Below are 17,609 nucleotides of genomic sequence, written 5' to 3' on the forward strand. Positions count from 1 at the left end.
TATGTGCCTTCCCCTTCTTGCACTTGACAATTTAGCCTTAATTTCCCCCATGCAACTAACCATGCATTTGTGACGTTTCCTGGTAGGGTGCGCTGTCCTGCGATTCCAGTAACCAGTTCCTCTGGGATAACCACTGCAACCATCTCTTCCATCTCGTCCAGGTCCTCTTGTGGTGCTGGACTACCACCCCCAGTTTGCAGGGCTGCCTTCCTGTTCCTTGCCATTTTTTCCTTTGTTCTTTGATTGCAATCATGCCAGCGTTTCTTATATTCAGTTACGGTTTTCCTCACCTGTGCCACACTGTTAATCTTGTCTACTATCTGCTGCCAGATTTCCTCTCTCCTACCAATTGGTAATTTTGAGGTGATGAAGAGTTGAGGTTGATGCTCTGCCACCACTCTCACTAGTATTTCATGCTCCTCCGCACTGAAACAACACTATCTCTTTTTCTTCTCCCTCCCCTGGGTCTTGTGTGTGTCCTCCTGGCAGGTTCCTGGTTGATTGGGGTCACCCTGAGGTATCGTCTGGCTTTATTTTACCTCTACTTTGCACTGTTTTCTGCATTAGCGTCTGTTTTGTACCCTAATGCGGGTAAAAATGATGCATTTCCATTTTGCGACATGTTTGCAACATGTTTACATATCGTACAACAGGTTAGAGTCATTTTTCCGGCCTTAAAATCATTTTGCCTTATGACAAGGCGTAATGTTTAACGTCAAAAATTTGGACTCTAACCTGTTTTTAGCTCCACCCAGCGTCATAGTGTAAATATGACACCTGGGTGGCGTTAAAAAATGGCGCTAGCCAGTGCTAAACTTTTTGATTGCAGTTTTGCATCAAAAAGTATAAATGTGGCGCTTAGTCTATTACCCCAACATCCTGGCCCCCAGTTTTTGGTCACTTTCTAGAGTGTTTTTTTTCCAGACATGCCAACAAATAAAGCTCGGGAAATTATTTTCATGGACTCCAGTTTATGTTTGTAAAGCCTCTTTTTGTTTCTCATCATCTAGCCAGGTAGCATTTCGAATGATGATTCGAAAAGGGGGAAATAACACATAATACCATGGATAAAGATGACCCCAAATAGCGCCTAAAACAGACAACTGTATCTGTAATATCTGTTTGGATGTGTGTGCTCAAAATCACAATTATTTCATAGAGTCTTCAGATGTAATCAAATTGATGCTAATGCGGAACATATTACACTCGATTGTTCAGAATACAGCTTGTGATCTTAGCTTCTTAGCAACTTAGCAACTTGGAAAAATCATTTAAAAATGTAGAACTTTTAATTTTAAACTAATTGCACTAGGGATGATGCAAACGTAAAAAATATGCTTACATCTGATTGGTCTTTTGAATGCACATTATTTTTCAAATCCATTCTACATATCCGATCATTTGAATGCAGCATTTGGTGGAATAAATAACTCCAAGACAAAGCAAACAACTGGAAGAACATTCTCAGATAGTGTCCTTTTTATACCCCATAAATATTCATGCGAAGTTGTAGTGACTTGCACGCTTTATGAGGAATCCCTTCTGGCTCTGAACAGGCTCCATAGCCATGTGATCTAGTCCCTAGAGTAGAATGTAATGAAGGGTTGGTTTAGAATGTTGGAGTTCACAGGTACATGCAGAAGAAAAAAGATGTGTAACTTACAGCTCCATGTGTGGTGTAGACATTGGCAGGTAACTAGGCTGGCGAGGTCTCTACAACTGGCAATGAGATAGGGGATAAGCAACCCAAAAAAAGATCATGCTCTCCCAGAGAGTTTGCCGTGGTCCTAGCAAAGCGTTTGTGCATGCCATGTGTGTTGCTGTCAAAGTATGAAAACAATGTTTCATGCAAGAGGAGTCATAGCGCATCCTAGCTGATGTACAGCATTTGAAGAAAAGAAAAGCTTCACTGAGAACTCCACGCACCATTGGTCAAGAAATTCAGAACAAGGCTGTACGGAAAGGTACCGTGCTGTCATGCAAGATCAATTTATACATTATACATAGTGTTAATGCTGAAGGTTGAGATAACCAGGTTTACAAAGTACAGTCAAAAATAATCATGACTTGCATAATACTGCTGCAAACAGAAGCGCTGCTAGGCAGAGGTCAACCAGGTGTGAAAAGAGAGACTGAAAACAAAATACATTAAGTACATAAAAGAATCATGCGCTTATTTGAACCAATTAAAAAGAGTCATCATACCGCGGCTCAGGCTGACTCCAAAAGAAGTGACTGGGGTTGTGTTTATGAAGCTGGCAATACCTGCAGTGGTGAGAAGTTCAGCAGAAGACCATTCTGCCTATGAAACCCACCAAGGACCACCCTAAGTCCAGCCAATCACAGGGCCATGAATGGAACAAATCCTAATTTCCGAAAGGAGAGCCAGAGAGAGCTCCAGTCACAACATCAGCTAATCCGGTGAACAGTTACAATGTTGCTCCCTTAGTAAAACCACCACCAACTTCCAGTAACACCAAAAAACAAAATATTGGTGATAAATGGACTGCTTTGATAGACACATTTGAAGACTTCATTGACACACTTCAAGAGACTGATAGAAAGATTATCAAGTATCTTAAAAATCTTGCTGCTGATGATGTGAAGGAAGTCATAAAGACAATGCAGAAAACTGATAAAGTCACATACCATCAGATTAAGGAGGCCTTTGATCCCAAATTCAATCCAGTGCCAAATGATAATTACCAAAGGTATATTTTCAGTCAGAAATGTCAGAGAGCTGGTGAAACTATTGATGAGTTTGTGGAAATACAACGCACTCCTAAAACACTGCCAGTTCAATGACATTAATGATGAAGAAGCAATGCTCTTGGAGTTATTGATGGATGCATGCCAGATTCATTCAGCTGACGAATGCTGAGAGAAACTATTAGTATGGAGTGAGTGTTAATGGCTGTCAGATCTGAACAATGTGCTGAGAAACAAGCTGCTGACATGGAGGCTGGAGGTGCCACGACTGAACCAGTCATGAGTGTGAAAAGCAAGCCAAAGCAAAAGACTGAATGACACAAAGTGATATCTAGGGATATAAAGAAGTTATGTTTTAGATGTGGTATTTCATTTCTATACGAAGGTAGATGTCCTTCAATTTCACAGATATTTAAAAGCTGTGGGAAAGAGAACTATTTTCTGATGGTGTATAAAGCAAAGCAAAAAGTAAGTGCATCACCGCACAAAGACAAAATGGCCACCAGAACGTTCCAGAAGCAACACTCCATGCATGTCTACAACGCCAAGTGGCAACATCAGTTAAGGCAAATTGACACTAAATGTAGTTGATTGTCATCTAAATCATCATCAAACAGTTATTCAGTCTCAATGTTAAGCAAAAATGAAGAAAATGATTGTGCCATGTTGATATTTACCTCAGAAAAAAGTGCACATGTTGAACATGCCTGATGTGAAAAAGATGTCAGTCAAAGAAAAGTTGACATGCCAGAGCAACTAAAACATAAAAACACTGTCCAAATATAACTTTGAAAATAAATGGTTGTTTGATACCTTTAATTATCCACAGTGGAGAATCAGTAAACATAATGCCTGAAGTGAAATACAATGAGCTATCTCAATTACTGCAGCTTACGCCATAGAAAACCAAAGTGTATATGTGGCAACATCGTCTCTCATAAAGAGTCAAGGCTCACTTGTAGTGAAAGTGAAACAAAAGAAAACAAAGGTACAAACACCCATCCATGTGCTTCAAGGTACAGTGTCCAGTGTCTGTCTACTCAGTTTCAATACCGCTGCTGATATGGGACTGATTTCTGGGAATCATAACATTGATGCTCATCACAAAATAGTAAGTCAATTCCCTTTGTTGGTTCATGGTTTAGGAAAGCTTAAAACTATGAAACTACATAGTAATGAGGCTATTGTCCTATTGCTCAGAGACATAGATGAATTGCTTTTCATTTACAAGAAGCTGTTGAAAAAGAACCTGACTCATTACTTAAGTGTGACATTATTGAGTGCTCCACAGGCCCAACACCATGGGTACCTCCCATTGTAATAGTGCCCAAAAAGGACAGTGAAGGAGCTGTGCAAATCTCCGTTGACATGCGTCAACCAAACAAGACAATTTAACAAGAACAACATCCAGATCCACACATTACTGACAAGATAATGCAATTAATTGATGTAAAAGTCTTCTCTCAGCTTAATTTGAATAAATGTTATTATCAGTTGGAACTTGAAGAAAATTGGAGGTACATTGCAACCTTTTCTACACATGTTTGTCTGTTCGATACAAAAGACTAAGGGCCTGATTTAGATCTTGGCAGATGGTTACTCTGTCAGAAACATGGCAGTTATTCTGTCAGCTGAATTACAATTTACAAATGATATAATGGAATCATAATACCATGGATGGTATGTCCGTCACATCTGTCCCAGAGTAAACCCGCCCACCAAGATCTAAATCATGCCCCTAGTTTTGGTGTGTCATCAGCTGCAGAGTTTTCCTAGATGTCATCCGACTTATCATCCAGTCTGTTGTGAATGTGTTCAATTATAACAATGACATTAGTTTTTGAAGTTCCTAAAGGAGCATGATAGAGCTCTCACTCAAGTATGTTTACTCAGTTATGCAGGCTTGCCTTTGAATGCAGATAGATGTGAGTTCAACATAAAAAATCTACATTTTTTGGCCAAATCTTTTCTGATGGGAGTATGACATCTGGTCCTGTAAAAGTACAAGCTTTGTCAAATGCTGATTCCCTACAACAAGGTTCAATGGTACATTCATTTTTGGCAAGGCCAGTTACTTTTCATGGTACACACAAGACTTTGGGCCTGATTCTAACTTTGGAGGACGGTGTTAAACCGTCCCAAAAGTGGCGGATATACCACCTACCGTATTACGAGTCCATTATATCCTATGGAACTCGTAATACGGTATGTGGTATATCCGCCACTTTTGGGACGGTTTAACACCGTCCTCCAAAGTTAGAATCAGGCCCTTTGTGTTCCATTACGAGATTTGACAAAGAAAAATGTTTCCTTTCACTGGTCACAAGAATGTGTGAGAAGTTTTGAGAGAAGCAAACATCACTGAAAATGTCACTGAAATTGCATACTTCAATCCAAAACTTCAAAAAGAGGGTCATGTTGACATTAGCCCAGTCAGGTTAGGTGTTATCCTTGCACAGCACAGTGGATGCCCAAATGCTCGAAAGCATATTGTGGTCTATGCTAGTAGAAGTTTGTCTCAAACAGAATGTGCTTACTCACAACCTGAGAAAGAAAGTTTTGCCGTGGTATGGGCTGGCGAACATTTCCATGTATTCCTGTACAGAAAGCCCTTTATGCTGGTAACTGATCATCAATCTTTACTGACCATCTCTGGCAATTCAAAAGCCAAGATTCCTCCTCGCAATTGAACGATAGGGACTCCTATTGCAAGAGTATGACTATACAATAGTGCATCATCCAGGACAGGATTAGAATCCTGCTGACTACTTTTACAGAGTGCCTATACAAGGCCAGGGTACCAAGATGGCTGAAACTTGCATTAATTTAATCATGCAATCAAATACACCAGCAGCTATCTCATTAGGCCAGATGTTCAGTGCCATGAGTCATGATAGTGACGTGCTGAAGTTAAAAAACATAAACATACATCATTCATGGAAACAACACACTTGACATCTCACCAATGATGGTGAATATCAAAAATACAGAAATGTCAAAAACGAATTGTACAGAACTGAGAAAGGAGTTATACTGCAAGGGTTGATAATCCTTAGTCCGGACAGCCTGCGACAGAAAGTAATTCAAGTGGCTCATGAATGACATTGTAGTATTGGTGTCACAAGTAAAGCTCTGCAAGACCAAGTTAGGTTTCTGTACTCAGATGAAAGGCTATTCATATATGAAACTACCTTTCTGCCAATGCTACTCAACATTCTCTAAACATTTAAAAACTCCCTAAGCATGTATGGGAGAGAATAGCTATCAGCTTCTTCAGTCTGCTCGATGAATGTCAATTAATAGTGGCTCATAAAGGTAGTATACTATTCGAGTTCTATTGTCATTTATTCTGTTGCATAACTTCTGAAATACTTCCTGAATAAATTCAAACTTTTGCTTTTCGTGCACTGCTTTACCAGTTTGGCTCCATCAAATGGCTCTTTGACACAAATACATTTATTTCGCAATTCCACCCAATCTGGTCTTGGCAGTACATATGTTTCATTAACTGAAATCATGTGTTTGCTTTATTAAAATTCAGTAGCAAAATATTTAAAGAAGCCAGGAAGAGGTCTCCAAGAGATGATCCATTGTTTGAGAAGTTTGTAGGAATGTGATTTGGTATTTGAGGTACAAGTTTCAATTGCACCTTGGGAGCAGAGCATTCTGGGCATTTTCTTTGAAAAGATGGAGGAATAGGTTTAGCCAACGTTTCTAAGTAAAGCATAATCATATTTTAGAGTGAAATACAAAACCCCATCCGTTTTTGATCTGGACGCACATTTTGTGCTACAAAACAGTGCAAAAAAGTAACATTTCTGCAAACAGCCACTTGTGTATGTTGTTCTTGTGTGAATTGGGCATTCGGTGTAAAATTATACCATGAATAGCACATAATTAGATGAAGTGGTCTAATGTTTGCATGTTCAGTGTGTGCGGTAGGACTGCAGTCTCAGTGTCTGCTTGCAGTCATTTATTGCCCTCTGTGCTGCAGAGCTTCTGACACTCTCACTCCTGATGTGCACTTTAGGCTGTAGAGTGGAGGATGTATCCAAAACCCCCAAAGCTGGGCCGCATACCCTACCCTCTGCCAGTTGTTGACTTTCAAGGTATAAAGCCCCTTGTGCTGGGCCCTGCCATTATCTCCCAGCACCAGTTCCTGGAGTTAAAGAAGACAAGAGCATTCTTGGGCGGAAGCATTGATGCAGTTTCCTCAGCATTAGCTCAGTCATGGCCCTATAGGAATTGAGCCTGATTGTCCTTTTCACCAGCTCCTCCATAAACATTCCAGGGTAGAAAGAGATGAAGTGACGAACAACGTGTTCCTTTTGACACTAAGGGGTAAATTGGCTTAGGGCAGGGTCACATGTATTTTTGCAACGTTGCCTTATGCCAATTTGAAAGGACAGAAATACACCAAATTTACAAGATACAGTGCATTCCTCCGGAGGCACCTTCCTGCACAAAAACAATCCATGGAAGAGTTTTCTTCTTTTTATGTGTGTTGCAAAATGCAGCACATAGGAGAAATAAAGGTATTTCTCCTGATTACACCTCACCAGATGTTGATGCATTCATGGTTTCCATTGACTTGTAAATCTGGGAATGTGTCAATACCTATGGGTGTTGCATGGGAAAACCCACCGCAGCTCAATGCAGGGTAAGGTAAAGCGCTGTGTTGCCTTACTCTGTATCTATAAAACCATAAAAAGTCACACAAAGTAGCTTTGCATGGCCTCGTAGATATGGGTCGGTACTATGCACCACCAGAGTGTCAAAAAAAGTAATGCACCGGCGGCAAAAGGGGATTGTAAATATAACCCTAAGTGGCAACAAATTCAGTCTCCCATGCAGTCTTCCACTGTACATCGCCAGCTAGTGCCTTCAAGAGACGATCATAGATATTCCAGTCCGGCATCTGTGAAACTACCACTGGTTCACGCCCCACCAAGGAAACCGGTTGTAAAATTGGGTCTTCCACCTTTGCAAGATTCCAGAATAGCACACTGTCTGGAAACAACACTTCCAGTGGCTAAGGATAACCTAAGCTGCAAATACTGGAGCTGTTTCAAACTTGTCAGCAGCAGACTGGTGACCTGAAGAAGAAAGATATCTGCTGAGCAGAACTTTAGAGGTAAATTAAGCAGGTGTTTCTCCACAGCAGTCTATATTTGGTGGATCATCACTGAACAGATTTAGCACACAGGGCAGCGATGCAGATTTGTGTCTAGTTATGCAAGATGACCTGGTAAATCAGGAAACAGAATCAAGGCACATCCTCACCATGATTCTGAAATACTTTTATAATTGACTTGCTTACATTGAGAAACCTCAGCTGATAAGAGCCAAATTGCCAATAGGTAAGTTCAGGAATAATGTAAATGGTATGGAGTTTGATTTAAATGTTAACAATGTTGTGGAAATAATTAACTAATTTCTTCTTAGAACATATGCACACATTGAAAATAGAGGTTATCAGTTAGTCCTAGTTGTAATGCTATGGGCAACTCAGCATGGGATAAATTATGCCAGCCGTGGTACTTCAAGGAGCTAAGCACTTGTGTTGATGATTATGCATTACTTTTGTCCCAGCCCTCTTTAGATAAGGCACCTTCCCTCACCCAAAAGGAGACCCTAGAGGTAAAAGCTGAAGGGGTGTATAGCCCACGTAACCGCCAATGCCTCTCTTTCTATTACAGAGTAATGTCTCTCAGCTTTCTTCAATGCCTATGATGTAAAAGAGTCTACTTTGTTACCCAACATCAATTTGATCCACCACAACTCCTAACGCTTTCAAACTTACACCCAATGTTAAAACGTTTTTTTTTAAATTTACGTCAAAATGTCCCAGTGTTGAAATTCTGTTAGTTTTCTCTTTGACCATCCTAAAAGGAACTTCAGATAATGGAGACTAACAGAAAGAGTTATTTTGAATCACAATCTGATTGGCTCAACAACACATGCCAAATGTTTAATGAACATTGAATAATATTCCACCAGCCATAAAAAATAACTTACTTGATCTTTATTTAGTTGTTTTGGGCCATTCTTTATGCTATCAACAAGTTCAAATTTAGGCGTACTTCATTCATCAGAAATCACATGGCATAAGGAAGTTACAGAAGTTACCCTTAATTCTTTACAGTCAAATCCCTGAGCTTTTTAAATATTAATAACTGACCGAGCCCCTTGGCCATAAGCTCTACGCAGACAAGGAATAGCCAGGAGCATGAAAGCGACCCCCCTCCCTCAGTTGAGATAATACCTAGATCACATTCCCAGTGGAAAGTGGTTAGATGGAATATCATAGCATTAAGCAGCAAAAGAGAGGATGAGGGGTGGCTAAACAGTATATTGGATTGACACATAGTGGGCTGGGACACAGTTAATTATTTTTACTTGGATGGGATTGTATGAGGCTGGGCTGGTTTGCAGTGGCTACCTATGGTGCTTACACCTTATACCAGGTCCAGTTATCCCTTATTAGTGAAATGTAGGTGTGTCTAGAAGCCAGGCTCTCTAGGGGTAGCTGTAGCTGAGCAGCCAAGGCTTATCTAGGAGGCTTGCAAAGCTCATGCAATACCACTGTGGTCACACAGTACTTACACATGAAAGAAAACACTAAATTTTACAAAAATAAAGGTACTTTATTTTGGTGACAAAAATGGCAAAAATACCAAAAAGACTATACTCCCTTAGGAGGTAAGTAATACACAAATTAAATACACTAGCACGCACAACAGGTGTAAAAACAGCTAGAAAACAGTGCAAATAGTGAAAATCACAATAGTTAGAAATGGGCCTAGAGGGAACACAAACCATATACTAAGAAAGTGGAATGAGAATGTTGGTTTCCCACCTAGGCAAGTGTAATGTGTAGAGGGTCACTGGTAGTTCTAGAAAGCACCAAAGGAAAGTACTAGAACACACCCCAGAGCCCAGGAAAGTAGGAGAAAATACAGAAACTTTCCTAGGACACACAAGAACACGAGAAAGAAGATTATGCAAGAACCAAAAGGGAATGCAGGACACCAACACTGAAATCCTGGAAAAAGTCCAAGAAGCACAGAAGAGTCCAGTGATACCAGGAGCCCCTGCTAACCCAGATGAAGGTGTAAAAGAAGAACCCCTGGTGAAGAACAACAGTCCGTACTGCACCCAAGAAGGTGGATGCGGGTTCCTGGTTGGTGCAGATGATGTCCCACGCCGGATGGAAGATTGCAGTCTGGTTTGCATCTTTGGATTCTGCCAACAAGCCTTGGCACATGCAAAGTTTGCGGTTAGTGGAAAATAGCGCTGCCCAAGACCAGGAGGGACCTGGTGGACTCTACCCAGGAGGGGTCAGCGGGAGCTCTCAGCAACTCAGAGAGCCCAGAGAAGACCAGGTAGAGCGCACAGGAGTCCCACTGCATGGGAACAATGATGGTGCAAAAGGAGGCCCACGCAGCACTACAACAAAGGATCCCATGCCACTGGAGAACCATTCAGGAAGCTGTGTGTCACAGGATAGAGTGCTGGGGGCCAGAGCTGCACGAAGCACAAAAAACTTCATAGAAGGATGCCAACAAGCCTTGGCAACTGCAAAACATGTGGTGCACGGGGATACTGTCTTGTGTGGGGAGGCAAGCTCTTACCTCCACCAAAGTTGGACATTAGGACGTCTTACCCTTCATTTATGTCAAATGGGTTGCCATATGTCTGATGATTATTGTGTAGGTAACCACCTTAGTGGCCATTTTGAGAAGACGTTCCAGTTTTACACTTGACTATGGGCCTGATTTAGAACTTGGCAGACAGAAAACTTCATCACAAACATAATAGTGACAAAGTTTGGAACACTGACGTTGTGCCTCAGGGTCAGATCCACAGATGGTAACATTAATTGTGGGCTAAATGTTAGTTTGTGTTTAGACAGTACTACCATTGGAGATATCCCATTGAGTGCTTTTCATAGGATCTGCCTACAGGTTGCAAACAAGCTCTTGAGACTAGTGGGTATATTTAAACCCAGAGGGGAGAGGTGGTTTGACCACAAATATACATAGGCTTACCAAAAACAGTTAAAAGCTTCAAATCAAAACCCTCAGGGTAAGGACAACATATCTATGAGAAGGAAAATATATGAGCAAACCCTAGCTACCGGCAAAAACAAAATTAGAGAGAAAGCATGGGGGGATTTACTCCAGAAAACTGTTCTTAAAAATAATGTCATGTTCTGGAAGATTGTCAACTGACCCTTCTTTACAGGGGCTCTTAACAGGTAGGTAGATTGTACTATAACCTGTGACACGTGGACAACACCTTTTCATGGTATTTATCATGGCTTTTACACAGGAGGAGTTAACAGAGTAATTATAACCATGTCGAAGGATAAAGTGCCTGACCCTGATGGGCACCCTGCTGACCTATATAAGTTGAATCCCTCAATATGGCCAAAAATTTTAACTCATGTTTTGAATACTGCTTGGAGTACTAATTTATCATCCTCAGGGTCTAGGCCCATTATTACGCTGGTCTTTAAGAAAGAGTCAAGATCAGACCCGTGATGTTACAGACCCATCTCCTTACTTGACTCAGTGGTCAAGGTTATGGGGAGAATGATTCTGTCCAGATTATCTGATTGGTTGAGGCAAACAACATGATTTTCAATCTCCAATATGGGTTCAGGCCAGGGAAAGGCACAAAAGACCAGTGTCTTAACTTACAATTGACCATCGGGAGATATAGAGTGACCAACAGGGGCAGGCTATATCTGCCCTTTATGGACTTAACATCTGCATTTGATTATGTGAACAGAACTAAACTCTGGCTCCTGCTTATTAATTTGGAGGTGGAACATAACAGTGTAAATTTTCTATATGACATAGGGACCTCTCCCCAATTGTGAGATGCAATCAGATGGGGAGTTTGCCCTTACCCATAATTGATCATAGAAAAGCTAGACAAGGCTGTATATTAGCTCCACTTTTATTTGCCCTGTATATTAACAATCTGGGCCCAACCTTAAGCATTGCATGTAAAGAAATACCCCGGGGCAAACCTCGGCCAGGGACCCAGCTAACTCTTGCACTTCTGTACATGGATGATGCAGTGTTGATAGCCAGGATGGGAGTGGGGCTTCAGCAGCTGCTTAATTTCTTTATAGGGTTCATGGACTCACTGGATTTGAAAACAGATTTTTTGAAAATCACACACAATGGCCATGTGCCCCAGAAATAAATGACAGAGAAAACACTTTGGGGTATGGTGCTAAAATAACCTGGGTCTACCTTCTCCCATCCTGGGATCCTTTTCAATGAATGGGGTTAGTGGGTCCCTACTAAGGAAGGCCAAATAAAACTCACTGTTAAGAGCTTTCAGCTGTGTTTTGTTGACTTTGCCAAAAGATTGGGGGCTAAACCTGAACAGGCTCCTGTGAAAGGCTATCAAGAGAAATGCATTTCCATCGTCCGGTACTGAAGTGATATTTGGGGTTACAAGGATGCTACGGATTTACAAGTAGTGTGAAATAAATAAACGAGAAAATTGTTAATTATCCCACAATCCATGACCTTCTTTATAGTATATGAAGAGAGGAGGATGGGGTACATTTCTGACTTCTTGGCTTTTTCACCATTGTTATGTTGGATAAGGATCTGGACCAACCCAGAATTGGAGCTGAATGATATAATTATAAAAGACTGTCTGTCTCTGAAGAGGACGAACAGCATCCCTTAGATTTGTTATATTTAGACCTTAGCCAAAAAGCTGGGCCGTCCTGAAATATTTTTGTCTCCAAATGGTATTACAAGAATAGATCTGAACTAGGTCAAAAGACATTACCTCTTTATTGTGTACTCAGCGAGAGAGCTCACTAAATTATCAGTGTGGGCCTACATTTTTATTACAAACTTGCTCCTCTGTGCAGCCCTACTTATTGGTAGTTACAATACCTTATCATTGCTTCCTCTTGATAAGGTTCATGTTAAAACTGGACCCCTGTACCTGCAACAGTTTTTCCATAATCATCTGTTGCCTTGGGAAGGATGGGGGGTTTAGGTGAGGCCATGTTTACTAGCAAGGAATTGGAACGACTGTTCCAGAGGGTGTAGATGAACGCAGTCCTCCCGTGCTGAAGGTTTGTCTCCCTAATATGCAAACATCCTTTTTAATGGTATCCATATAATAAGATGTTTCGAATACTCATGAAATGCCACCTGGTGATAGGCTAGTGATATATATATCACACTGAAAATATTAGCACCCATCAGCATGTGTATTGTTTCTAAAATAGTGTACAGAGTTTGCCGATCTACCCAGATACACTTATTCAAATCTGTGTATGGACTTGCCGCCATCCTTTGGTGCTAAAACTCTAGGCGCCAACCACTCAGTGGACCCATTTTCACTAATGATGTAGTGAATCCTAGTTCATTTTAATGGGATAGCAGAAGTTAGCTTAGCCTTAGGCTTGCAGACTTGTGCCCCCGTCACCTAGTGACTTTCAACCTACTTAGCTTGCTCTGTCTTAGCCCATTTAATAATTTAATTCTTCTAAGATGGCTGCCTTGTTTATAGTTAGACCACTTGTTATGCTTTGCATTATCAGTGCCATCGCGCTAAGGCGTCAAGATCAAGCAACAAAGACAAACAAACAGTAGGTGTTCATACTTCGGGATTTTCCCTCTCTATACTTTCGAGGGATTGTTTATATTAATTAGTGTCCCAAGCATGTCTGTTATCTATTGTTTGGGAACACACCTACGTCAGGGGTCCTGGTAGATCTGTATAAATACATTGCACTTTAGACAGATAATCAGAGGGATTCCAACCAGAGGGCATCGCCACCATCGCTGATATCGATGCTGCACGTAGTCTTGACGCTGACCCAGTCTTCATGTCCCTGCGGAGTCTGAGATAGAGAACTCATTCCAAGGTAACGAGGATTGGGGGCTCCTCTCATGGACATGGCATTGGCAGATTAGGTTTAGCAAACCCAGCTCTTCTTTAGGTAGGAGGTTAGGCCTCTCACATTAGGGTATTAGGGCATATTACATCTTGTATGTCTTTCTTATGCATTGCAAGATGGTGGGGGTCTTTGTAATAATGACTCTCATCTTCACAATTCTGTTCCTTGCATTATTCATTATCCTAATCATTGCAGCCCATGCAAAGTATTGCAAATTGCAGGTATGTTAAATAAAAACTATTGAAACTTTACTGCATCTTTGTCATTGCCTGTGTTTGTATGAGACATGATATATCTGTGAGAAAGGGGTAATCTTGGTTTAACCACAACACTCCCTGAGATGTCTTGTTCTTGAGTCCATGTGTAAAGGCTGCCACAAATCATCTTTTACTATTGTGTTTCTTTTGAGGTGTAGCTAGTGAGCCGGTAAGGTTGGGACAACAGTTGCGACTTGTTGTAGGATAGGCATAGTAGCCTAAAAACAAAAGTACTGTCATCCTTTAACCAGCAGTCTTGCCTAGAGCAAGAGTCCAAACTATGACAATGACTTTAAAATGTAACAATCTATTCAATTTTGTTTTAAGTTGTTCAAGCATGAACTTAGGGAACTTACATATCTCATTTATGAAAATAATTTGGTGTTCAAAATTCTTCAACACATCCAGATCATTTGTGAGCACCTCAGGAAACTCTTGATAACAATTTTCAATCAATCATAACTTTTTCACAAGCAAATACATTACTTTTTCACAAGCATTAGGATTTAAAGTAATACCCATGTCTGTCTAGTGACACAAACCCAATAAATTGTCTGCCATCTTGGCAACATACACTTTCCCAGTTGTAGCTCTGTCCTTATTCAAAATGTTCATAATTACATAGCCTGAAACATTGATTTTCATACCACCATAACTCACAGAGTTTATGCCTAGAGCCTTCAGATCAATATGTTCCTCTGAAAAGTTCTTCAATCACATTTTGTCATCACTCATGTTGTCAGGTGAACCAGAGTCACTGGGACTGAAATCTTTCCCTTCAATGTTGAGCTCACACTCAGGCATCACTAATACTCCAGTACCCATTCTAGAGGTGTCATCCTTTACATTAATAATGTAATTCTCATTTTTTTCCACCCTTTTTTCCACACTTCTCACTTTCTCTGATTTACACGTGTGGGCACAGTGTTCTATATGAACACACTTGTGACAATTAGAATTCCTTGCAAAACAATTAAACCTATTCGATAAATGTGCAGAACTGCTACACCTTTAGATTTGTCTTCCAAATCTCTAAATTCTGCAGAGGATTTGTGTTTAACACCTTTGGTAATGACGCTCTGTACCATAGCTTCTACCCGAAAGTGAACATTCAATAATGCCTAGTGTAATTTCAGCCTCAATCAACTTTGGTTTGCTCATTTAAATAGTATAAACATTTTTAGGCCTGATTTACAGACTTCTGTAGCTGTCTGACAGCCTATTGAAGGCACTAGAAATGTGAATATGAACATGTAGAAATAGGTAGACATCTTCATTCAAAAGCTTTTTACCCTTGCTGTTCAAAATTTAGATAAGCTCCACAGAAGCGCCATTTTGTATTTGAAGTTTCAGAAAGTTTGAGTGGCAGCTTTGTCTGCTGTATATGTGAGACTGCATCTGGAAAGGGATGAAAAATGAAGAAGTCCACCTAATTATCACCTGCATTTGCCAACAAAAGCTCTGGATGAGAAAGCACACCAACTCTCACAACTTGTACTTCAATGTGAAAGTGTAAATATGCTACTTGCAGCTGCTCAGTAGCAATGATGTGGCTCCCTTGGTGGGATTATTGCTAGTACCTCCCTCTCTTGAGTAAAGACTTTGATATAAATTCCTCCCAAGCCCTATAGGGGCAACTGAAGAGTTTGTCCTCTACGCTTGAGCACCCTCAATGCATCATTCATTTTCTATCAGTTGCCTGAGGTGTTTCAAGGCTTCTTACACACCCCAATCAGCATCAGGGCTTCTCTGATCCTCAATGCTCTACTAAGACCCTCTACAGTCGTAGTGCTTGTGGGGCATAGTTGCAGTTTTCAGAGAAGGCGGAACCTGGAGACAGGATGGAAATCATCCTCAGAGCCCAGGAGGTTTAGGAGGGGGTGTGGTGCATGCAGTGACGACTGCAGATGTGTGGCCATCACATCACATCTTCATGCCAGAGGTACACTGACATTCACTTTTCCTGCAATCTCAGAGAGAAAGGATGTGAGGAGCAGATCCCTCTGAGTATGATGTGGAGCAATAGCATGGGGGTTTGAGGGCAAAGGGTTGCCTTCCATCTGCCCTACTTGATAAATGAATTGGGTAAGTTTGCAAGAGGCTTTAAAGATCAGCGCCTCAGCACTTGACCAGTAAGGACACCTCTGGAAAGGAAAGGGGAATAGTTATTTCTGAGGGCTAGAAACTATGTTTTGGGCCCAGTGGGGAAGATGAAGACAAGAAAGCAAAAACAAGAGAGGAAAAATTGAGGCAATCCAAATCCAGTGGGATAGCTGAGGAGGCATGACATGACAAAGCCTGATGGGTGAAGGGGAGAGGCCTGGAACAAGAGACAGGACTAATATGGAGGTGGGACCAGCTGTTATCGCACAAAGGGGCAGGAGTGCAGGAGTGCAGGTGAGTCTTGCAGGCACCACAATTGGTGAAGGAGGACCCTCTATGCAGGTTAAAACAGAGCTGTTGTTGGAAGAGAAAGTGGCCTGGGTGTTAGGAGAAAATAAATTGGGTTCAGCATAGCGAGGAAAGACAGTGATACCATGCATTCACCCGAGTGTTCATGAGGAGAGGGGAAGTGTGGGGTTAATGGGCAGCCCTACTACAGGAGGACTTTGAAGGGGTGAGTGGAGTAGAAGAACTAAAAGGATGGGGTCTGTGACACAGACCCAGCTACATCTAAAGGAGTGAGTGGAGAAGAGGAGTGAGTCTCAAGAATGGGCCAAACTCCCCAAGGCAGGTGATAGCACAGGATCCTGGTCCTAAGGGGTAGGCATGTCGCCCAGTGGATTTATGATCTTCAGTGGATGGGGAATTGAGGGCCATATTTATACTTTTTCAGCGGCGCATTTGCGTCATTTTTTGACGCGAAAGTGGCGCAAACTTACAAAATACAATTAGATTTTGTTATTTTGTGCCGCTTTTGCATCAAAAAATGGCGTAAATGAGGCGCTAAACAACTATAAATATGGGCCTCAGTTTGTTTTGTGGTCCAGCGCACATTTGAAAACTGACATACAAGATCAGAGGGAGGAGCAAGAGAGTGGAGGGGGAATGCGTTTGAGGGGAAAGAGGAGTCTGAGAAGGATAGATGTGTCATTATAGCAGAGGAGCATTGTGCTGCCCTGTTAAGGTTCGAGAGTTGCAAACAAGTAGAATGGGCATTGGAGCTACTTTGGGGTGTGAAAGGTATAGGCAATGGGGAGGAAGAGGTGAGGAGCACAAGTAGTAAAAAGATGAAAAATGGGAGTTTAGAGAAAAGGAGGAGAAGCAGGTAAGGAGGGAAAGGAGCAGGAGGAAAGCACCAGAGGCCACTGGCTATAAAGAGGGAGAATAGTGGGGAAAGAGGGTGAGTGGGTGGCAGCTTGAGTAATTAGTCTAGCGAGGAGGGTCCTGGGGGCACCAAAGGAGGCTAGGCAGATGGAACAAAATGCTGTGTGATGAAAGAAGGGGGTGAGGTGGAGGGAGGAAGATTAACAGCAGAGGGGAACTGACAGTGCTAAGTGGAGGAGGGGTGAGCAGGAGAGTGAGCATGGGCAGAGTTGGGTGGAGGTAGAATGGAGAGGAGAGAAGATATGAGTGGGGGAGGAAGGTAATCAGACTGCATCGACTAGCAGAGTTGGGAGTGAGAAATGTTAATTATGCATCAAGTGTGATGTGAGATATAGCACAGATGAATGCTACTAGGTTGTAGTTCAGTA

General features: G+C 41.6%; 1 protein-coding gene and 1 pseudogene across 6 annotated transcripts in view; one reads left to right on the top strand and one right to left on the bottom strand.

The window, feature by feature from the left end:
• The window catches only part of LOC138296535 (isoaspartyl peptidase/L-asparaginase-like), a 1,292,011-nt gene that overhangs the window by 1,221,659 nt on the left and 52,743 nt on the right, over nt 1-17,609 (bottom strand). The gene's annotated exons all lie outside the window — the stretch shown is intronic.
• LOC138297126 (poly(A) RNA polymerase GLD2 pseudogene) lies at nt 7,468-8,311 on the top strand (annotated as a pseudogene).

Source organism: Pleurodeles waltl, chromosome 5, assembly GCF_031143425.1.
Source record: "Pleurodeles waltl isolate 20211129_DDA chromosome 5, aPleWal1.hap1.20221129, whole genome shotgun sequence".
Lineage (NCBI taxonomy): Eukaryota > Metazoa > Chordata > Amphibia > Caudata > Salamandridae > Pleurodeles > Pleurodeles waltl.